We start from the raw sequence: 21390 nt of genomic DNA on the forward strand, positions 1-21390 counted from the left end.
CACTGTGCAGCTGCAGAGGCCAAGGCATGCTTCCATTGTGGATCGTGGGCTCTGGGAGATGGGAATATTGTGCAGAGGGACGTAGGTACTGGTGTCTGTAAACACAAACCTCTCAGCAGTGAAATCTGCAGGGTGTCTGGTGGCTGTGCTGGCCATTGGTTTCTTCAGTGGCAAAAGCTGATGCGGTCCTCAGTAGAGCAGGCCACGGGAAGCCATGGCTGTTCCTGCTGCATGGAGGATACTGGGACCACCTGCTCTTCTTCCTTGTTCCCAGCCATCTGTAGCCACCCAGCTTTGCCAGTCTGTAGGTGGGGTGAAAGGAAAATGGGCCCTTCATACAGTGCCCTGACAGAGTGGGGAAGCTGGTCACTCATCCGTCTTCCCTTTCCTGGTGAAGGGAATTCTTTTGAGCTGGGGAGTTCCCTCTTGGGACTGAGCAGTGTTGGCCTGGGGGATGGGATGATGCAGGCAAAATGAAGCTGTTCTTACTACGCTTTTTGTGTGTTTAGTCTCAGATTTTTGTTCCACCGTATTGCTGAAGTTTCTTAAGTGAACTACTAGGCTCTCCAGGAGCTATTTTCATTCATGGATAGCTGTCTAATTGTTGATCATTGTGGGGGCTCAGAGGCTGAGGTCTCCTACTCTTGGTGATATGAGTCTCTCAATCCCAGTGCCTTTTATTTCTTCGTGTGGATTTGAGTTGCCACGCAGTTACCATCTAGTTTCATTTCAGCTGGAAGGACTTCCTTCAGTATTTCTTGTAGGGCCAGTCAATGTCTAAATGTCTCCTCACACTTTTGAAGAGTTTTGCTGGATATGTAATTCTTGCTTGACAGCACCCCCCACCCCAGCACTTTGAATATGTCATCCTGTCACCTTCTGTTCTCCATGGTTTTTAATGAGATGTAAGGTGTCTTATTGAGGATCCTTTGTACTATCATCTAGATATTCATGTCTCCTCAAAATTCATACATTGCAATGTAATCCGCAAGGTGACGGTAGTAGTAGATGGGACCTTAGGGAGTTGATTAGATCACAAAGGCAGAGTCCTCATGAATGGGATTAATGTTCTTATAAAAGTGGCCCGAAAAAGCTGCTTTGCCCTTCTGCAGTGTGAGTACACAATGAGGTGTTGTCTATGAACATGAAAGTGGGCTCTCGCTACCAGAATCTACCGACATCTTGAACATGGACTCCCCAGCCTCCAGAACTGTGAGAAATAAATTTCTGATTTTTATAAAATACCCAGTTTATGGTATTTTTGTTATAGCAGCCTGAGCAGACTAAGACACTTTTATATGGTGAGTCATTTTCTCTTGCAGATTTCAAGGTTTTCTCTTTTATTTGACTTTTGACAGTTTGACTATGATGTGTCTAGGTACTTGGAGTTTATTGCATTTGGAATTTGTTGAGCTTCTTAAATGTGCAGATTAATGTCTTTCAACAAATTTGGGAGGTTATCGGTCATTATTTCTTCAAAAATTTTTTCCTGGCCTTTGTCTTTCTCTGCTCCTTCTGGGACTCCCATTTTGTGTAGCTGGTGTATCTGATGTATCCCACAGATCCGAAGCTCTACTCATTTTTTCCCCCAGATTAACTAGCTGTTTCTTTCTTTCTTTATTTTTTTAAATTAAAGTTTATTGGGGTGACAATTGTTAGTAAAGTTACATAGATTTCAGGTGTACAATTCTGTATTACATCATCTATAAATCCCATTGTGTGTTCACCACCCAGAGTCAGTTCTCCTTCCATCACCATATATTTGATCCCCCTTACATTCATCTCCCCCCCCACCCCCCTTACCCTCTGGTAACCACTAAACTATTGTCTGTGTCTGTGAGTTTCTGTTTCTCATTTGTTTGTCTTGTTCTTTTGTTGTTTTTGGTGTATATACCACATATCAGTGAAATCTTATGGTTCTCTGCTTTTTCATGAGTTCCTTGTATATTTTGGATATTAGCCCCTTATCAGAGGCACTGTTTGCAAAAATCTTCTCTCATTCAGTTGGTTGCCTCTTTATTTTGTCGATGGTTTCTTTTGCTGTGCAGAAGCTTTTAAGTTTCATATAGTCCCATTCATTTATTTTAGCTTTTACTTCCATTGCCTTTGGAGTCAAGTTCATAAAATGCTCTTTGAACCCAAGGTCCATAAGTTTAGTGCCTATGTTTTATTCCATGCAGTTTATTGTGTCAGGTCTTATGCTTAAGTCTTTGATCCATTTTGAATTAACTTTGGTACATGGTGACAGATAGCAGTCCAGTTTCATTCTTTTGCACGTGGCTCTCCAATTCTCCCAGCACCATTTATTGAAGAGGCTGTCTTTGCTCCATTGTATGTTTTTAGCTTTTTTGTCAAAAATTATCTGTCCATATTTATGTGGTTTTATTTCTGGGTTCTCAATTCTATTCCATTGGTCTATGTGTCTGTTTTGCTGCCAATACCATGCTGTTTTGATTATTGTAGCCCTGTAGTACAAGCCAAAGTCAGGAAGTGTGATACCTCCATTATTGTTCTTTTTTCTTAAGATTGCTTTGGTTATTCGGGGTATTTTGTGGTTCCAAACAAATCTGATGATTTTTTGTTCTATGTCTTTAAAATAGATGATGGGGATTGCATTGAATCTGTATATTGCTTTGGGTAATATGGCCATTTTAACTATGTTGATTCTTCCAATCCATGAGCATGGAATGTCTTTCCATTCCTTTGTGTCTTCTTCAATTTCTTTCAAAAATGTCTTATAGTTTTCAGCATATAGGTCTTTCACGTCCTTGGTTAAGTTTATTCCTAGGTATTTTATTCTTTTTGCTGCAATTGCAAAAGGAATTGTTTTTTGTATTTTTTTTTTCTGAGATTTCATTGTTAGTATATAGGAAAGCAATGGACTTTTGTGCGTTGATTTTGTAGCCAGCAACTTTACTGTATTCGTTGATTGTTTCTAATAGCTTTTTGGGGAGTCTCTAGGGTTTTCTATATATAGCATCATGTCATCTGCAAAGAGTGATAATTTAACTTCTTCATTCCCAATTTGGATGCCTTTTATTTCTTTCTCTTGCCTGATTGCTCTGGCAAGGACTTCCAACACTATGTTGAAAAGCAGAGGTGATAGGGGACAGCCCTGTCGTGTTCCTGAATGTAGAGCAAAGGGCTTCAGTTTTTCACCATTAATTATGAGATTAGCAGAGGGCTTGTCATATATGGCCTTTATTATGTTAAAGTCTTTTCCTTCTATACCTATTTTATTAAGTGTTTTAATCATAAATGGATGTTGTATCTTGTCAAATGCTTTTTCTGCATCAATTGATATAATCATATGATTTTTGTCCTTTATTTTGTTTATGTGATGTATCACATTGATGGATTTGCGGATGTTGAACCATCCTTGTACCCCGGGGATGAACCCCACTTGGTCGTGATGAATAATCTTTTCAATGCATTGTTGTATTCGATTTGCTATAATTTTGTTTAGGATTTTTGTATCGGTATTCATCAGAGATATTGGTCTATAGTTTTCTTTTTTTGTGTTGTTCTTACCAGGTTTTGGTATCAGGGTAATGTTGGCCTCATAAAATGAGTTAGGGAGTACTGTCTCTTCTTCAATTTTTTGGAAGAGTTTGAGCAGGGTTGGTATTAGATCCTCTTTGAAGGTTTGGTAGAATTCACTAGTGAAGCCATCTGGTCCCAGACTTTTGCTTTTGAGAAGGTTTTGGATGAGGGATTCAATTTCCTTACTGGTGATCGGTCTGTTTAGATTTTCCAGTTCTTCACAGTTCAGCCTTGGAAGGCTATATGTTTCAAAGAACTTGTCCATTTCTTTCAGGTTATTGAATTTGGTGGCATATTGTCCTTCATAGTATTCTTGGATGATCCTTTGTATTTCTGTGGTGTCCGTGATAACTTCCCCTTTTTCGTTTCTGATTTTGTTAATTAGTGTCTTCTCTCTTTTTATCTTAGTGAGTCTAGCCAAGGGTTTGTCAATTTTTTTAATCTTTTCAAATAAACAGCTTTGTCACATTAATTTTTTCTATTGTCTTTTTTTCTCTATTTCATTTAGTTCTGCTCTGATTTTTGTTACTTCCTTTCTTCTGCTGACCTTGGGTTTCACTTGTTCTTCTTTTTCTAGTTCTTTAAGGTGTAACATGAGGTTATTTATTTGGGATTTTTCCTTGTTTCGTGAGATAGGCCTGTAGTGATATAAATTTCCCTCTTAAAACTGCTTGACCTGCATCCCAAAAATTTTGGTAGGATGTATTTTCATTGTCATTTGTTTCTATGTATCTTTTGCTCTCTCCTCTAATTTCTTCTTTGACCCAGTCGTTCTTTAAAAGTATGTTGTTTAATCTCCATGTATTTGTGTTTTTTCTTGCTTTCTTTTTGCAGTTGATATCCAATTTCAAAGCCTTGTAATCAGAGATTATGCTTGGTATGATTTCAATCTTCTTTTTGCTGAGGCTGATTTTATGTCCCAATATATGGTCCATCCTTGAGAATGTTCCATGTACACTAGAAAAGAATGTATAGTCTGATGTTTTAGGATGAAGTGCTCTATATATGTCAATTATGTCCATTTCATCTAATGTGTCATTTAGGGCTGCTATTTCGTTATTTATTTTCTGTTTGGATGATCTATCCATAGCCGTCAGTGATGTATTTAAGCCCCCTAGTATAATTGTGTTTTGGTCAATTTCTCCCTTTAGTTCTGTTAGTAGTTGCTTGGTATATTTTGGTGCTCCCTGATTGGGGGCATAAATATTGATGACTGTTATGTCTTCTTGTTGTATAGTCCCCATTACCATTATGAAATGTCCATCTTTGTCTGTTGTTATCTTTTTCACCCTGAAGTCTGTTTCATCTGATATCAGTATGGCTACACCTGATTTTCTCTGGGTACCATTTGCTTGGAGTGTCAATTTCCACCCTTTCACTTTGAGGTTATATTTGTCCTTGTAGCTGAGATGTGTCTCTAGGAGACAGCATATGGTTGGGTTTAGTTTTTTGATCCAATCTGCTACTCTGTGCCTTTTTATTGGAGAGTTCAGTCCATTTACATTAGGGTGATTATTGATATGTGAGTATTTCCTGTCATTCTATCTTTAGTTTTCTGGTAAGGCTGTTTCTCCATTGTTTCTTTGCCTTTCTGTTGTTGTCTATTATTTCTGTGTGGTGGTGTTCTATGATGTTTCCCTCTGTTTTTTCTTTTGTTACAGTATGTATTTCAGTTCTGGATTTTTTTTTAAGTGGTTACCCTTAAGTTTATGTAAAATAAAATTTGATATTTAGAGTATTCCATTTTCTTCAGCATGCTTACTTTCTCCATTCCCATATTCCAGTTCAGGCCTTTACTCTACCCCTATTTATGTTTTGGTTGCCACAAATTGTCTCTGTTGATGGTGGTCAAATAGCCTCTTTTAGTATTTCTTGTAGTGCAGGTCGTGTATTAGAAAATTCCCTCAGCTTCTGTATGTCTTGAGAGGTCTTCATTCCTCCTTCATATTTAAAGGATATCTTTGCTGGATATATTATTCTTGGCTCATAATTTCTCTTTTTCAATAGTTTGAATATTTGGTTCCACTCCCTCCTGGCTTGTAGAGTTTCTGCTGAAAAATCTGCTGATAATCTAATGGGCTTTCCTTTGTAGGTTACCGTCTTCTTTTCCCTGGCTGCCTTGAGGATTCTTTCTTTGTCATTGATTTTAGACAGCTTCAATACAATGTGCCTTGGAGAAGGCCTGTTGGGATTGAGGTAATTAGGTGTTCTATTTGCTTCTTGGATTCGAGGATCCAGTTCTATCCCCAAGTTTGGGAAGTTCTCATTGACAATTTGTTTGAATATATTCTCTGTTCCCTTCTCTCTTTCTTCTCCTTCCAGTATGCCCATTATTCTTATATTGCTCTTTCTGATGGAGTCAGAAAGTTCTTGTAGAGTTCTTTCATTTCTTTTAAGTCTCAAGTCTCTTTCTTCTTCCATCTGTGTAATTTCTATGTTTCTGTCTTTGATGTCACTGATTCTTTCCTCCATCTGGTCAACTCTACTACCTAAGCTGGTTATTTCATTCTTAATTTCTTCTATTGAGTTCTTAATCTCCAGAAATTCTATTTGGTTCTTTTTTAAAATTTCTATCTCTTTCGTAAAATGCTCATGTTGTTCTTGATTGTGTTTCTGAGTTCATTAAACTGCCTGTATGTGTTTTTTTGCATCTCGTTGAGTTTTTTTAGAACTGCAATCTTGAATTCTCTGTCATTTAAGTCACATATTTCCATGTCTTTAAGTTCATTTCCTGGAGAATTTTCATTTTCTTTCTGAGCTGACTTGTTTCTTAGTTATTCATGGCAATTGATTAATTATTATTTCTCTTCCTAGGCATCTAGAGGAGTGGGTTCTGCAACAGGTTGATAGGAAGGGGCTTTCTTTTCTTTCTGGTAGGTGTTGGTGGAATGTTTTATTTTCCCTCTGACTGCAGCCTTCTATTCTCTCTCATGCTGCAGTGATATTTTTTCTGCACTGTTCCAGCTTCTCACACAATGGGGGGATTCCCTGGAAGGCAGGCTTCTCCTCTGTGAACAGGTTGCCTGGGTCACAAGGCACCGCCTCCCTGCAGGGTGCGGAGAGCTTTTGAAGTTCCAAAGCTTGTCCTGCACCAGTTTCAGAGCCCATGTGTTTCAGCAGCTCTGTTTATCCCTGCATGGATCCACCCAGATTGGTGGAGGCTCGCGTGGATTGGGTTGTGAGAGGTGGCCCAGAGCAATGGCGGCAATCACCACCACAGCCAGTCCTGCACCCAAGGCTCCCTCCTCTTTACCCGAACTGGTTGGGCTGTGAGTCCATGGCTGCGGGCTGCAGTTCTCAGAACTGCAAATATTCTGTTCTTTTAATCTGACACTGCTACCGTTCTGCTTCTAGCGCTGAGATGGTGGGTTAGGGCGAGCTCAGGGAGGTTGGGAAGGGGTCAGCTAGGCTCTGTGCCTATATGTCTTCTGTCCTCTGCTTGGCAGTGAGGGCTTTAACTACCATTTTCACCCTTCTGTTCTCAGTCTTTGCTCCGAGGTCTCTGCCTTGAGCATTGGGTTCAGCTGTATTATATGCTGATCCCTCAGGCGGGACTGTGGGCCGTTAGGGGAGCACTAGCAGTCCAAATTCTTTCCTTTCCAGCGACTGTGGTAGCTCCTGAATGCAGGGAGCTGGGATCTCCGGTCTGCATTCTGTGCCTGCGTGGCCCATGTCCCCGCATTTCCCCATTCCCTTCTCCCCCGCTCACCCAATTTGCCCACCTTTAGATAATTCCAGTTGTGTGTCTCTTAGTCTTGCCTGTCTGCTGCGCAGGGAGTCTTTTGTGGAATTACAGCTGTTCAATTTGTTGTGAATTCCAGGGGAGATTTCAACAGGTTCACCTCACGCCGCCATTTCTATGACATAATCCTGTGGGTTGTTTTTTATTCTGTGGATAGTGTCTTCTGATGCACAAAATTTAAAAAAAATTTGTTTGAAGTCTAATTTGTCTATGTTTTTCTTTGGTTACCTGTGCCTTTGGTGTCGTATCCAAGAGTCATTGCCAAATCTATTGTCTTGCGCTTTCGTCCTATGTTTTCTTTTAAGAGTTTGATTTAGGTCTTACATTTAGGTCTTTGATCCATTTTGAGTAATTTTTGTATATGGAGTTATGTAAGGGTCCAGTTTTCTCCCTTTGAATGTGGATAGAAATGTTTTCCAGCATCATTTATTAAAGAGACTATCCTTTCCTCATTGAGTGTTCTTGACTCCCTTGTCAAAAATCATTTGACCATATACCTAAGGGTTTATTTCTGGGTCCTATTCTATTCTATTCTATTCTATTCTATTCTATTCTATTCTATTCTATTCTATTCTTCTATATCTCTGTCTTTATGCTAATTATACACTATTTTGATTACTGTAGCTTTGTAGTACATTTTGAAATGAGAAAGTGTGAGTTTTGCAGTTTTTTTTTTTTTTTTTTCAGAACTGTTTTGGCTATTTGGGGACCCTTGAGTTTCCTTATGAATTTTAGGATGGGGTTTTTTACTTCTGCACATGTTTTATTGGGATTTCGATAGGGATTGCATTGAATGTGTAGAATGTGCTTTGGGTATAATTTACATTTACACAATATTAAGTCATTCAGTTCATAAACATGTAATGTATTTCCATTTATTTATGCCTTCTTTACTTCTTTTAGCAATGTTTTGTAGTTTTCATTGTACAAGTCTTTCACTTGTTAATTCCTAAGTATTTTGTTCATTTTGATGCTATTGTAAATGGATTTTTGTGATTTTTTCTTTTTCAGATTGTTTACTGTTTGTATGTATACAAATACAATTGATTTTTGTGTGTTGACTTTATGTCTGAGTATTTTTGATTTCCTTTATTAGATCTATTTGTGGAGTCTTTAGGTTTTTCTTTTTTTTTTTTTCCTAACATAAAAGATTATGGAATCTGAAAACAGACATTTTTACCTTCCTTCCCAATTTGAATACCTTTTCTTTCTTTCTTTTTTCTTTTTCTGTCTAATTGCTCTGTCTAGAGCTTCCAGTAGTATATTGAATAGAAGTGGTCAAAGTGGGCATTCTTGCCGTGTTCCTGATCTTAGAGGAAGCGCTTTCTGTCTTTCACAATTGAGTATGCTGTCTGCTGTGGGTTTGTCATATGTGGCTTTTATATGTTGTTGTAATTTCCTTCTATTCCTATTTGTTGGGTGTTTTTAATCATGAAAAAGTGTTGAATTTTGTGAAGTATTTTTTTCTGTGTCAATTGTGATGATCATGTGTTTTTATTTTTATTTTTTGTTGATGTAACATACTACACTTATTGATTTTCGTGTGTGGCCCTCCTTTGCAGGAATAAATCTCAGTTGATCATGGTATACAATCCTTTTAATATGCTACTCAATTCTGTTTCCTAATATTTTGTTGAGGATTTTTTCGTAAATGTTGATAAGGGATATTGATTTGTAGTTTTCTTATTGCATAGTATCTCTGTCAGACTTTGGCATCAGGTGTATGCTGACTTTATAAAATGAGTTAGGAAAGTTTTCTCCTATTAAATTTTTGGGAAAACTGAGCAGGATTGGTATTAGCTCATTTGAAATGTTTGGTAGAATTCACCAGTGAAGCCATCAGCACCATGACTTTTCTTTCTTGGGACATTTTGGATTTCTGATTCATCTCCTTACTAGTTATAGTTCTATTACATTTTCTATTTCTTCATGATTTAGTCTTGGTAGGTTCTTTTCCCCTAGGAAGGTTTGTCCATTTCATCTAGGTTTATCCAATTGTTCATAGTAGTCTCTTATAATCCTTTTTATTTCTGTGGAAGTGATAGTAATGTCCCACTTTCATGTCCAATTTGAGTCTTCTTTCTCTTTTAGTCCATCTGGCTAAAGACTTGTCAGTTTGTTGATCTTTTCAAAGAACCAACTTTTAGTTTCATTTTCTCTATTGTTTTTGTAGTCTCTATTTAGTTTACCTCTGTCCTAATGTTTATTATTTCTTTTTTCCTGCTAACTTTGGGTTAGTTTGTTCTTTTTCATTTCCTTAAGTCATAAGTTAGGTTGTTAATTTGAAATCTTTCTTGTTTTTCACTGTAGGCAGTTATAGCTGTGAATTTCCCCCTCAGTTTTGCTTTGACTGCATCCCATAAGTTTTGATATGTTATGTTTTCATTTTTATTCATCGCTAAGTATTTTCTAAATTCCCTTGTTATTTCTTTGATCTATTGGTTGTTAAAGGTGTATTGTTTAACTTCCACAAGTTTGTGAATTTTCCAGTTTTACCTTTGTTATTGATATTTACCTTCATCTTGTGGTCAGGATGACATTTATCTTTAAAATCTATTGAGACTTACTATGTGTACTAATATGTGGTTAGGTATCCTGGAAAACGTCCCATATGCACTTGAGAAGAATGTATATGCTGTTGTTGGCTAGAGTGTTTTATATATTTCTGTTATATGTAGTTGGTTTATTGTGTTGTTTAAGTCCTCTTTTTTTTCCCCTTATGTTTTGTGTGGTTGTTCTGTCTATTATTGTGAATGGAGTTTTGAAGTGTCTAACTTTAATTGTAGGAATGTCTTTTTTCCCTTCAATTATGTCAGCTTTTGCCTCATATATTTTGATGATCTGTCATAGGTGCATAAATGTTTATAATTGTTACATCTTTTTTGCTGTATCTGCTTCTAGTGAAAATTTCATTTCAGTTATTGTACTTTTCAGCTCCAGAAGTTCTTTTTGCTTCTTTTTAAGTTTTCTATATCTTTACTGATATTTTCATTTTGTTTAAATATCGATTTATTGACTTTCTGTTTTTTTTTTTTTCTAAACAACTTCCTTTAGTTTCTTGAGCAACTTTAAGACAGTTGTTTTAAAGTCTTTGTCTAGAATATCTGCCATTAGGTGTTTTTCAGAGGCAATTTCTGATTATTTTACCTTTGAATGGGACATATTTTCCTGTTTTTTTTTTTGAATGCCTTGTGATAGTTTTGTTGAACACTGGCATTTGAATATACTAATATGGTAACTGAAAGTAAGTTCTTTCACTTCCTTAGGATTTGCTGTTTGTTGTTGTTGTTATTGTTCATTGCTTTGTAAAAAATCATGTAAAAATGCTTTTTGAATTATTTTTCTCAGTTACAGTTGACATTCAATATTATTTTATATTATTTTTAGGTGTACAGCATAGTGGTTAGACATTTCTATAATTTATGCAGTGATCCTCTTAATTAGTTTAGCACCCACTTGGCACTATACAGGTGTTACAACGTTGTTGACTATATTCTCTATGCTTTACATCCTTGTGACTATTTTGTAACTACCAATTTGTATTTCTAAATCCCTTCATCTTTTTCACCCAGCTCCCCAACCCACTTTCCCTCTGGCAACTATCAGTTCTCTGTATCTATGATCCTGTGTCTCTTTTGTTTATTTTGTTCTCTAGATTCCACATATAACTGAGATCATATGGTATTTTCTTTCTCAGTCTGACATATGTCACTTACAGTAATACCCTCTAGTTCCATTCATGTTGTTGCAAATGGTAAGATTTAATTCTTCTTTATGGCTGAGTAATATTCCATTGTATAGATGTACCACTCCTTTATTCAGTTGTCTGTTGAGGGGCACTTGGGTTGCTACCATATCATGGCTATTGTAAATAATGCTGCAATGACCATAGGGATGCATATATCTTTTCCAATTAGTGTTTTGGATTTCTTCAGATAAATGCCCAGAAATGGAATTGCTGGGTCATAAGGTACTTCTATTTTTAATTTTTTGAAGAACCTCCAAACTGTTTCCCTTAGTGGCTACATCAGTTTGCAGTCCTATCAACAGTGCCTGAAAGATCTCTTTTCTTCGCATCCTAACCAACACTTGTTGTTTGTTAATTTATTGATGATAGCCATCTGACAGGCTATCTGATGATAGTCATCTGATTGTGGTTTTAATTTGCATTTATCTGTTGATTAGTGGCATTGAGCATCTTTTCATATGTCTATTGGCCACGTGTATGTTCTCTTTGGAGAAATGTCTCTTTGGGTCCTCTCCCTATTTTTTAATTGGATTGGACTTTTTTTGGTGTTGCATTATATGAGTTCTTCATAAATTTTGGGTATTAACCCATTATCAGATGTACTATTGGAGAATATCTTTTCCCATTCAGTAGCCTGTCTTTTCATTTGTTGATGGTTTCTTTTGCTGTGCAAAGCCTTTTTAGTTTGATGTAGTCTTATTTGTTTATTTTTTCTTTTGTTTCCCTTGCCCAAGGAGATATATCAGTAAAAATATTACAAGGATAATGTCAGAGAGTTTACTGCCTATATTTTTGTCTAGGAGCTTTATGGTTTCTGGTCTTACATTTAAGTCTTTAATCCATTTGGAGTTTATTCTTGTATGAGGTCTGACAGTTAAGTTCGTGAACTTGTTGCAACAATGTTGCTAACCTTTTCTGATATCAGAGAAATTATTCATTATGAATTGGTACCAACTGGACAAACAGTTAACCAAGTTGACTATTTGGAAGTGCTGAAAAGGCCACGTGAAAAAGTGAGACGACCTCAACGTTTCGCCAACAAATCATGGCTCTTGCATCACGATAATGCACCAGCTCCCACAGCACTGTCTGTGAGGGAGTTTGTAGTCAGTAAATAAATAACTGTATTGGAATACCCTCCCTACTCACCTGATATGTTCCCCAATGACTTCTTTCCTTACCCGAAGGTAAAGGAAACATTGAAAGGAAGACATTTTGATGACATTCAGGACATCAAGGGAAATACAACAACAGCTCTAATGGCCATTCCAGAAAAAGAGTTCCAAAATTGCCTTGAAGGGTAGACTAGGCTCTAGCATTGGTGCATACCTTCCCAAGGGGAGGACTTTGAAGCTGAACATAGTGATATTCAGCAATGAGGTGTGTAGCACTTTTTCTAGAATGAGTTTGTGAAGTTAATTGTCCGACCTTGTATAATCCATGACAGTGATCCAGTTTCATGTTTTTGCATGTATCTGTAGAGTTTTCCCAGCACCATTTATTAAATAGACTGTCTTTACCCCAATGTAAATCTTTGCTTCTTTCGTCATAGATTAAATGATCATATGATCATATAGGCATGCATTTATTTCTGGGCTCTCTGTTTGTTCCATTGATCTATGTGTCTGTTTTTATGTCAGTACTATGCTGTTTTGATTTCTATAGCCTTGCAGTATAATTTGATATCAGGTAGCATGGTACTTCCAGCTTTGTTCTTTCTCAGGATTGCTGTGGCTATTCATGTCTTTTATGGTTCCATATAAGTTTTAGGCTTATTTATTCTAGTTCTGTGAAAATGCCATTGGTGTTTTGATAGGGATTGCATTGAATCTACGAGGCTGGACAATTAAGTTTGTGAACTTATCCTAGAAAAAGTGCTACATACCTCATTGCTGAATATCATTATGGTCACATTTGAAGTATGCCCCTTGGGAAGCTGTGTACCAATGCCAGTGCCAAATCCACCCTTCAAAGCAATTTTGGAACTTTTTTTCTGGAATGGCCATCAGAGCTGTCGTCATATTACCCTTGATGTCCTGAATGTCATAAAAATGTCTTCCTTTCAATGTTTCCTTTACCTTCAGGTAAAGAAAGAAGTCAGTGGGGGCCAGATCAGTTGAGTAGGGAGGGTATTCCAATACAGTTATTTGTTTACTGGCCCCTAAGTACTCCCTCATAGACAGTGCCGTGTGAGTTGGTGCATTGTTGTGATGCAAAAGCCATGAATTGTTGGCGAAACGTTCAGGTCGTCTAACTTCTTCAAGCAGCCTTTTCAGCATTTCCAAATAGTCAACTTAGTTAACTGTTTGTCCAGTTGGTACAAATTCATAATGAATAATTCCTCCGGTATCAAAAAAGGTTAGCAACATCGTTGCAACAAGTTCACGAATTTAATTATCAGACCTCGTACAGATTGCTTTGGGAAGTATGGACAGTTTATATTAATTCTTCTTATCCATGAGTATGGTATTTGCATCTTCTTTAATTTCTCTCTTCAATGTCTTATAAGTTTCTGAGTACAGGTCTTTTATTTCCTAGGTTAAATTAATTCCTGAGTATTTTATTTATTTATTTATTTGATGCAATTGTCAATAGGATTGTTTTCTTAGTTTCTCTTTTTGATAGTTTGATATTGGTGTATAAAAATGCAACTGATTCCTGAATATCAATTTTGTATTCTGCCACTTTACTAAGTTCATTTATCAGTTCTATAGTTTTTTGGTGAAATCTTTGGGGTTTTCTATATATAATATCATGTCATCTGCAAATAATGACAATTTTACTTCTTTCTTTTCTATTTGGATACATTTTATTTCTTTCTGTTGTCTGATTGCTATGGCTAGGACTTCCAATACTCTGTTGAATAAAAGTAGTTGAAAGTGAACATCCTTGTCTTGTTTCTGATCTTAAGGGGAATGCTTTTAGCTTTTCCCCATTGAGTATGATATAAGCTGTGGGTTTGTCATATATGGGCTTTGTTATGTTGAATTACGTTCCCTCTATTCCCACTTTGCTGAGAATTTTTATCATAAATATATACTAGATTTGGTCAAATGCTTTTTTTACATCTATTGATATGACCATATGATTTTTATTTTTCATTTTGTTTATGTAGTGTATCACATTAATTGATTTGAGGATATTGAACCAGTCTTGCATACCAGGAATGAATCCCACTTGATCATGGTGTATGATCTTTTTAATGTGTTTCTGAATTTGGTTTGCTAATATTTTGTTGGAGATTTTTCCATCTATATTCATTAGGGATATTGGCCTATAGTTTTCTTTTTTTGTAATGTCTTTGGTTTCGGAATCAGGGTAATGGTGGCCTCGTAAAATGAGCTTGGGAGCCTTCCCTCTTATTGGAAATTTTGGAATAGTTTGAGAAGAATAGGTTTAAATTCTTATTTGCATGTTTGGTAAAATTCACCTGTGAAGCCATCTGGTCCAGGAGTTTTGTTTGTTGGGAGCTTGTTTATTACTGATTCAATTTCATTGGTAGTAATCAGTCTGTTCAGATTTTCTGTTTCTTCTTGATTCAGCCATGGAAGACTGTATTTTTCTAGGAATTTATCCATTTCTTCCAGATTGTCTAGTCTGTTGGTGTATAGTTGTTTGTAGTATTTTCTTAAATTTTTTTTTGAATTTCTGTGGTGTCTGTTGTCACTTCTCTTTCATTTTTTATTTTATTTATTTAGGTCCTGTCTCTTTTTTTCTTGAGTCTGGTTAAAGTTTTGTCAATTTTGTTTATCTTTTCAAAAAACCAGTTCTTGGTTTCATTGATCTTTCATATATATATATATATATATATATATATATATATATATATATTTTTTTTTTATTTTTTATTTTTTTTTCCTATTTTGTTTATTTTCCCTGTGATCTTTATTATTTCCTTCCTTGTACTCACTTTGGACTTCGTGTGTTGTTCTTTTTCCAGTTCCCTTAGGTGTGAAGTTAGACTGTTGATTTGAGATTTTTCTTGTTTCTTGAGGTAGGCCTGCATTGCTACGAATTTCCCTTTTAGTTCTGCTTTTGATGTGTTCATAGATTTTGGGTTGTTGTCTTTTCATTGTTGTTTGTCTCAAGGTATCTTTTGATTTCTTCCTTGCTCTCATTGTTTACTCATTCGTTATTTAGAGCATGTTATTTAGTCTCCATGTGTTTGTATGTTTTCAGGTTTTTTTTTCTTGTAATCAGTTTCTAGTTTCATACCATTGTGGTCAGAGAAGACTCTTGATATGATTTCAATTTTCTTAAATTTATTGAGACTTGTTTTGTGGCCTAACACATGGTCTGTCTTGGAAAATGTTCCATGTGCACTTGAGTGTATATTCTGCTGTTTTGAGGTTAAATGCTCTAAAAAATGTCAATTAAATCCGTTTCATCTAGTGTGTCATTTAAGGCTGCTGTTTCCATGTTGATTTTCTGTCTGGAAGACCTGTCCATCAGTGTCAGTCTTGTAGCATTAAAGTCTTCTAATATGATTCTATTACTGTTGATCTTTGCCTTTATGTCAGTCAATGTTTGCTTTATATATTTAGGTGCTTCTGTGTTGGGGCATAAATGTTTACAAGGGTTATATCCTCTTGTTGAATTGATCCCTTTATCATTATGTAATGTTCCTCTTTGTCTCTTATTATAGCTTTTGTTTTAAAGTCTGTTTTGTGTCAGTATTGCTGCTCCAGATATTTTTAGTTTCCATTTGCATGAACTATCTTTATCCATCCCTTTACTCTCAGTCTGTGCATGTCTTTCGATCTGAAATGGGTCTCCCCGGTCACCTGTACCAGGTGCTCCAAGAATGTCCCTTGTGTGCCTATAACACCCTTCCTGTTATAGTTGAGCCTTTATTGCTGTTGGCCCTTCCGTGAATGGGGTTGACCTACAGGCTGGCTGGTTGTGAGGATTGGCTTAGCGCTGCTGTGTTGGGGCTGACTCCATGGAGCAGGATTTGCCCCAGTGGGCTCTGGTGCCTGCTGAGACTGCCCTTTGAGTATGCCACTTATTGGGCTAATTGTTTTGGTGCTTTGCTGTGATTCAGAGCCGATCTTCAAGTATATTGTTTCCAGAGCATCCTGGGAGAGGTTCTGGTGCACGCCCAGGTCAGCCATTGCCGGTGATCACCTGGTAGGAACTACATAGCAATACACAATTGGTCGATTCCTGTGCTGGAACTGGAGGCACACGGGAGTGGCCACACGAACTGAGAATGACTGCCACCAGTATCAGGCCTGGAGTAGCTTCACAAAAAGCCAAGGCACCCCAAGGCCTTCTGCCACCTGCTGGCTCCTGTTAGGCTCAGCTGCTGATAGAGCCTTGTGTGGTATGTGAATTGGGTGAGGCAGGGTCCCAGAGAGTCACTAGGGTGGGACAAGTGGTATTCACCATGTTAATGTACATTCTGGTTTGGTGCCAGTGCTGAGCCTGGAGCTACTTTGCAAAAATCTTGGAGCACATCTCTGCGCTGTGAACGCCTGAGAATTGTTCATGAAAGTGCAACGCTGGGGGTGGGCTGGCTGCTGGCTGAAAAATAGCCTTCGTGTTGCCTGAGTTGGGTGGGGTAGGGTTCTAGGGAGTCACCCGAGTGGAGCAAGTGGAGCTCACCAGACCAATGCTGATTCAGATTCGGCCTGTGGGGGAGGGCTCAACACAGGAAAGATGGTACCCCCCTGCTGGCCGCACAGGAGGAGGGTTCTACACAGGGAAAATGGCAATTGCCCCTCTGGTCCTCACCCTGAGGCCACACAACTCTGTCTCCCTGTATGTCTCTGATGCCTTCTGACTTACTTTGCCTTTACCAGAGTCCAGAGTGAGTGCCTGTGAGTGAGTGAGTCTGTATGTGGGCCCTTTAAGAGAACACCTGTGTTTCCCACAGCCTTCCATCCCATCCGAACAGTCAGAATCCCCACTGTTTTTCACAGCCAGATGTTGTGGGGTCTCCCCTTTCTGGCCCTGGTACTCCTGGCTGAGGAGCCTGGTGTGGGGCTGGGGTCCCTCACTCCTCGGGGGATGGGGTGACTCTATGGCTGAGATATCCCTCCTGATTCTCAACTGCCACATGCAGGTGTGGGACCAGCTGTTTCATGAACCGCCCCTCCTACTAGTCTCGACATGGTTTCTTCTTTATATCTCCAGTTATAGGACTTCTGTTCAGCTAGTTCTCCAGGTTGATTGTTTTATAATTTATTTGTAATTTTAATATGGTCATAGAAGAAGGCAATCACAGTGTTTATTTTGCCATCTTGGGTCCTCCCTGCTTTTTTGATTGTTGGAGGCTGTGCCCAGAATCAGCTGAAGGTGTTAATTTCTTATCAGGCCTTTTTTGAGCTTTTCCCTTTGCATGCATGGTTATTTTCTAATTTTCCCTGTGTATGCAGTTGTTTTGGGATGTCATAGTCTTTAATGTCTGGCTCCTGAAAGGGGAAAAGTGAAAAATTAAGGGGTGGATATTAGGATGCTGGCATTTTAAGCCTCTGGAAATCACTTGAGCCAGAGGGGTAGGGGCATGCAACAAGGGGAGTGGTTCAACGACAGTGGCTGCCCACCTCTTTGTCTGAACCCTGTGATCAGAAGGATCAATGAACAATCAGAACACAGATCTTCAATATTTGGAGGATAGTCATTTTTGCCCAACCCAGCTTTGACATGCTATATGCAAACTGCCCCAGGAACATGTGCACAGCTGGCTCTCATGTGGCTGGTGGTGGAAAATGTGTAGCTGCTACTATGCTAAGAACTGAAATTAACCACAATTTATCTTCTAAATCTTCCACTGGAAATTGTAAGCCTTCAATAGACTCTAAAGTTCCAAAATAGTTAGATCAGGCAGATTGTGTCAGTTGAAATTGTTGTCTACATGGGTTTTTTTGGTGTTTCCTACTCTTCCATATTGCTAGAGTTGTCTCCAGCTAATTTTTTTGTAACACTGAATAATATTCCATTGTCTGGATGTACCATAGTTCATTAATCCATCCACCTACTAAAGGACATCTTTGTTGCTTCCAAGTTTTGGCAATTATGAATAAAGCTGCAATGAGCATGTGTGTGCAGGTTTTCATATGGATATAAGTCTTCAACTCCTTTGAGTAAATGCTAAGTAGTGCAATTGCTGGATGTTATTTAAGAATGTGTTTAGTTTTGTAAGAAACCACCAAATTGTCTTCCAAATCAGCTGTACCATTTTGTTTTCCTAACAGCTATGAATGAGAAGTTCCTGTTCTCCATACTCCTGTTCTCAGCAGTATTTGCTGTTGTCAGTGTTTTGAATTTTGACCCTTCTGATAGGTGTGTAGAGGTATTTTGTTGTTGTTTTAGTTTGCCGTTCCCTAGTTGACATATGATGTTGACCATCTTTTCAAATGCCTATTGGCCATCTGTATATCTTCTTTGGTGATGTGTCTGTTCAGGTTTATTACTCACTTTTTAATCAAGTTGTTTGTTTTCTTATTAAGTTTGAAGAGTTTTTGGTATATTTTGGATAATGGTTATTTATCCAATATGTCTTTTGTAAATATTTTCTGTCAGTATGTGGCTTGTCTTTTCACGCCCTTGACGGTGTCCTTCATAGAGCAGAGATTTTTAATTTCAATGAATTTTGGCTTATCAATTCTTTCTTTCATTTATTGCACATTAGTGTTATATCTAAAAAGTATTCGTCAAACCCAAGGTCATCTAGATTTTCTCCTGTATTATTTTTAGGAGTTTTGTGGTTTTGCATTTTACATTTAGGTCTATTACCTATTTTTAATTAGTTTCTTTTTTTAAAGATTTTATTGGGGAAGGGGAACAGGACTTTATTGGGGAACAATGTATACTTCCAGGACTTTTCCCAAGTCAGGTTGTTGTCATTTCAATCTTAGTTGTGGAGGGCACAGCTTAGCTCCAGGTCCGGTTGCTGTTGTTAGTTGCAGGGGGCACAGCCCGCCATCTCTTGCGGGACTCGAGGAGTCAAACCTGCAACCTTGTGGTTGAGAGCCCACTGGCCCATGTGGGAATCGAACTGGCAGCCTTTGGCATTAGGAGCAGGGAGTTCCAACCGCCTGAGCCACCGGGCTGGCCCTAATTAGTTTTTTTAAGAATGTAAGGTCTATGCCTAGATTCTTTTATTTATTTATTTATTTATTTATTTATTTATTTATTTATTTTTTAAAAATTAAATTTATTGGGGTGACAATTGTTAGTAAAATTACATAGATTTCAGGTGTACAATTCTGTATTACATCATCTATAAATCTCATTGTGTGTTCATCACCCAGAGTCAGTTCTTCCATCACCATATATTCGATCCCCCTTACCCTCACCTCCCCCCCCCCACCCCCCTTACCCTCTGGTAACCACTAAACTATTGTCCGTGTCTATGAGTTTCTGTTTCTCATTTGTTTGTCTTGTTCTTTTGTTGTTTTTGGTTTATATACCACATATCAGTGAAATCACATGGTTCTCTGCTTTTTCTGTCTGACTTGTTTCGCTCAGCATTACTCTCTCAAGATCCATCCATGTTGTCACAAATGTTCCTATATCATCTTTTCTCACTGCCGAATATTATTCCATTGTGTATATGTACCACAACTTCTTTATCCATTCATCTATCGAAGGACATTTTGGTTGTTTCCATGTCTTGGCCACCGTAAACAAAGCTGCAATGAACATTGGAGCACACGTGTCTTTATCTCTAAATGTTTTCAGATTTTTTGGGTAGCTACCCAGGAGAGGGATTGCTGGGTCATACGGCAATTCTATTCGTAATTCTTTGAGGAACCTCCACACTGCCTTCCATAACGGCTGCACCAGTCTGCATTCCCACCAACAGTGTATGAGGGTTCCTTTTTCTCCACAGCCTCTCCAACATTTGTTTCTATTTGTCTTGTTGATGATAGCCATTCTGACTGGGGTGAGGTGATATCTCATTGTGGTTTTGATTTGCATTTCTCTGATGATTAGTGATGTTGAGCATTTTTTCATATGTTTATTTGCCATTTGTATGTCCTCTTTGGAGAAATGTCTCTTCAAGTCCTCTGCCCATTTTTCAATTGGGTTTTTTGTTTTTTTGTTGTTGAGTTGCATGAGTTCCTTGTATATTCTGGATACTAGCCCCTTATCGGAGGCACTGTTTGCAAAAATCTTCTCCCATTCAGTTGGTGGCCTCTTTATTTTGTCAATGGTTTCTTTCGCTGTGCAGAAGCTTTTAAGTTTCATATAGTCCCATTCGTTTATTTTAGCTTTTACTTCCATTGCCTTTGGAGTCAAGTTCATAAAATGCTCTTTGAACCCAAGGTCCATAAGTTTAGTACCTATGTTTTCTTCTATGCAGTTTATTGTGTCAGGTCTTATGCTTAAGTCTTTGATCCATTTTGAATTCACTTTGGTATATGGTGACAAATAGCAGTCCAGTTTCATTCTTTTGCACGTGGCTATCCAATTCTCCCAGCACCATTTATTGAAGAGGCTGTCTTTGCTCCATTGTATGTTTTTAGCTTCTTTGTCAAAAATTATCTGTCCATATTTATGTGGTTTTATTTCTGGGTTCTCAATTCTATTCCATTGGTCTATGTGTCTGTTTTTCTGCCAATACCATGCTGTTTTGATTATTGTAGCCCTGTAGTACAGGCCAAAGTCAGGAAGTGTGATACCTCCATTATAGTTCTTTTTTCTTAAGATTGCTTTGGCTATTCGGGGTCTTTTGTGGTTCCAAACAAATCTGATGATTTTTTGTTCTATTTCTTTAAAATATACCATTGGGATTTTGATGGGGATTGCATTGAATCTGTATATTGCTTTGGGTAATATGGCCATTTTAACTATGTTGATTCTTCCAATCCATGAGCACAGAATGTCTTTCCATTTCTTTGTGTCTTCTTCAATTTCTTTCAAAAATGTCTTATAGTTTTCAGCATATAGGTCTTTCACATCCTTGGTTAAGTTTATTCCTAGGTATTTTATTCTTTTTGCTGCAATTGCAAAAGGAATTGTTTTTTGTATTTCTTTTTCTGAGATTTCATTGTTAGTATATAGGAAGGCAATGGACTTTTGTGCGTTGATTTTGTAGCCGGCAACTTTACTGTATTCGTTGATTGTTTCTAATAGCTTTTTGGTGGAGTCTTTAGGGTTTTCTATATATAGCATCATGTCATCTGCAAAGAGTGATAATTTAACTTCTTCATTCCCAATTTGGATGCCTTTTATTTCTTTCTCTTGCCTGATTGCTCTGGCAAGGACTTCCAACACTATGTTGAAAAGCAGAGGTGATAGGGGACATCCCTGTCGTGTTCCTGAACGTAGAGCAAAGGGCTTCAGTTTTTCTCCATTAATTATGAGATTAGCCGAGGGCTTGTCCTATATGGCCTTTATTATGTTA

General features: G+C 37.7%; 1 protein-coding gene across 2 annotated transcripts in view; it reads left to right on the forward strand.

Moving 5' to 3' along the window:
• The window catches only part of USP18 (ubiquitin specific peptidase 18), a 55415-nt gene that overhangs the window by 17036 nt on the left and 16989 nt on the right, over positions 1-21390 (forward strand). The window lies entirely within an intron of this gene.

This window comes from Rhinolophus sinicus, chromosome 1, assembly GCF_057876585.1.
Source record: "Rhinolophus sinicus isolate RSI-liver-muscle chromosome 1, RSI-T2T, whole genome shotgun sequence".
NCBI classification, from domain to species: Eukaryota; Metazoa; Chordata; class Mammalia; order Chiroptera; family Rhinolophidae; genus Rhinolophus; species Rhinolophus sinicus.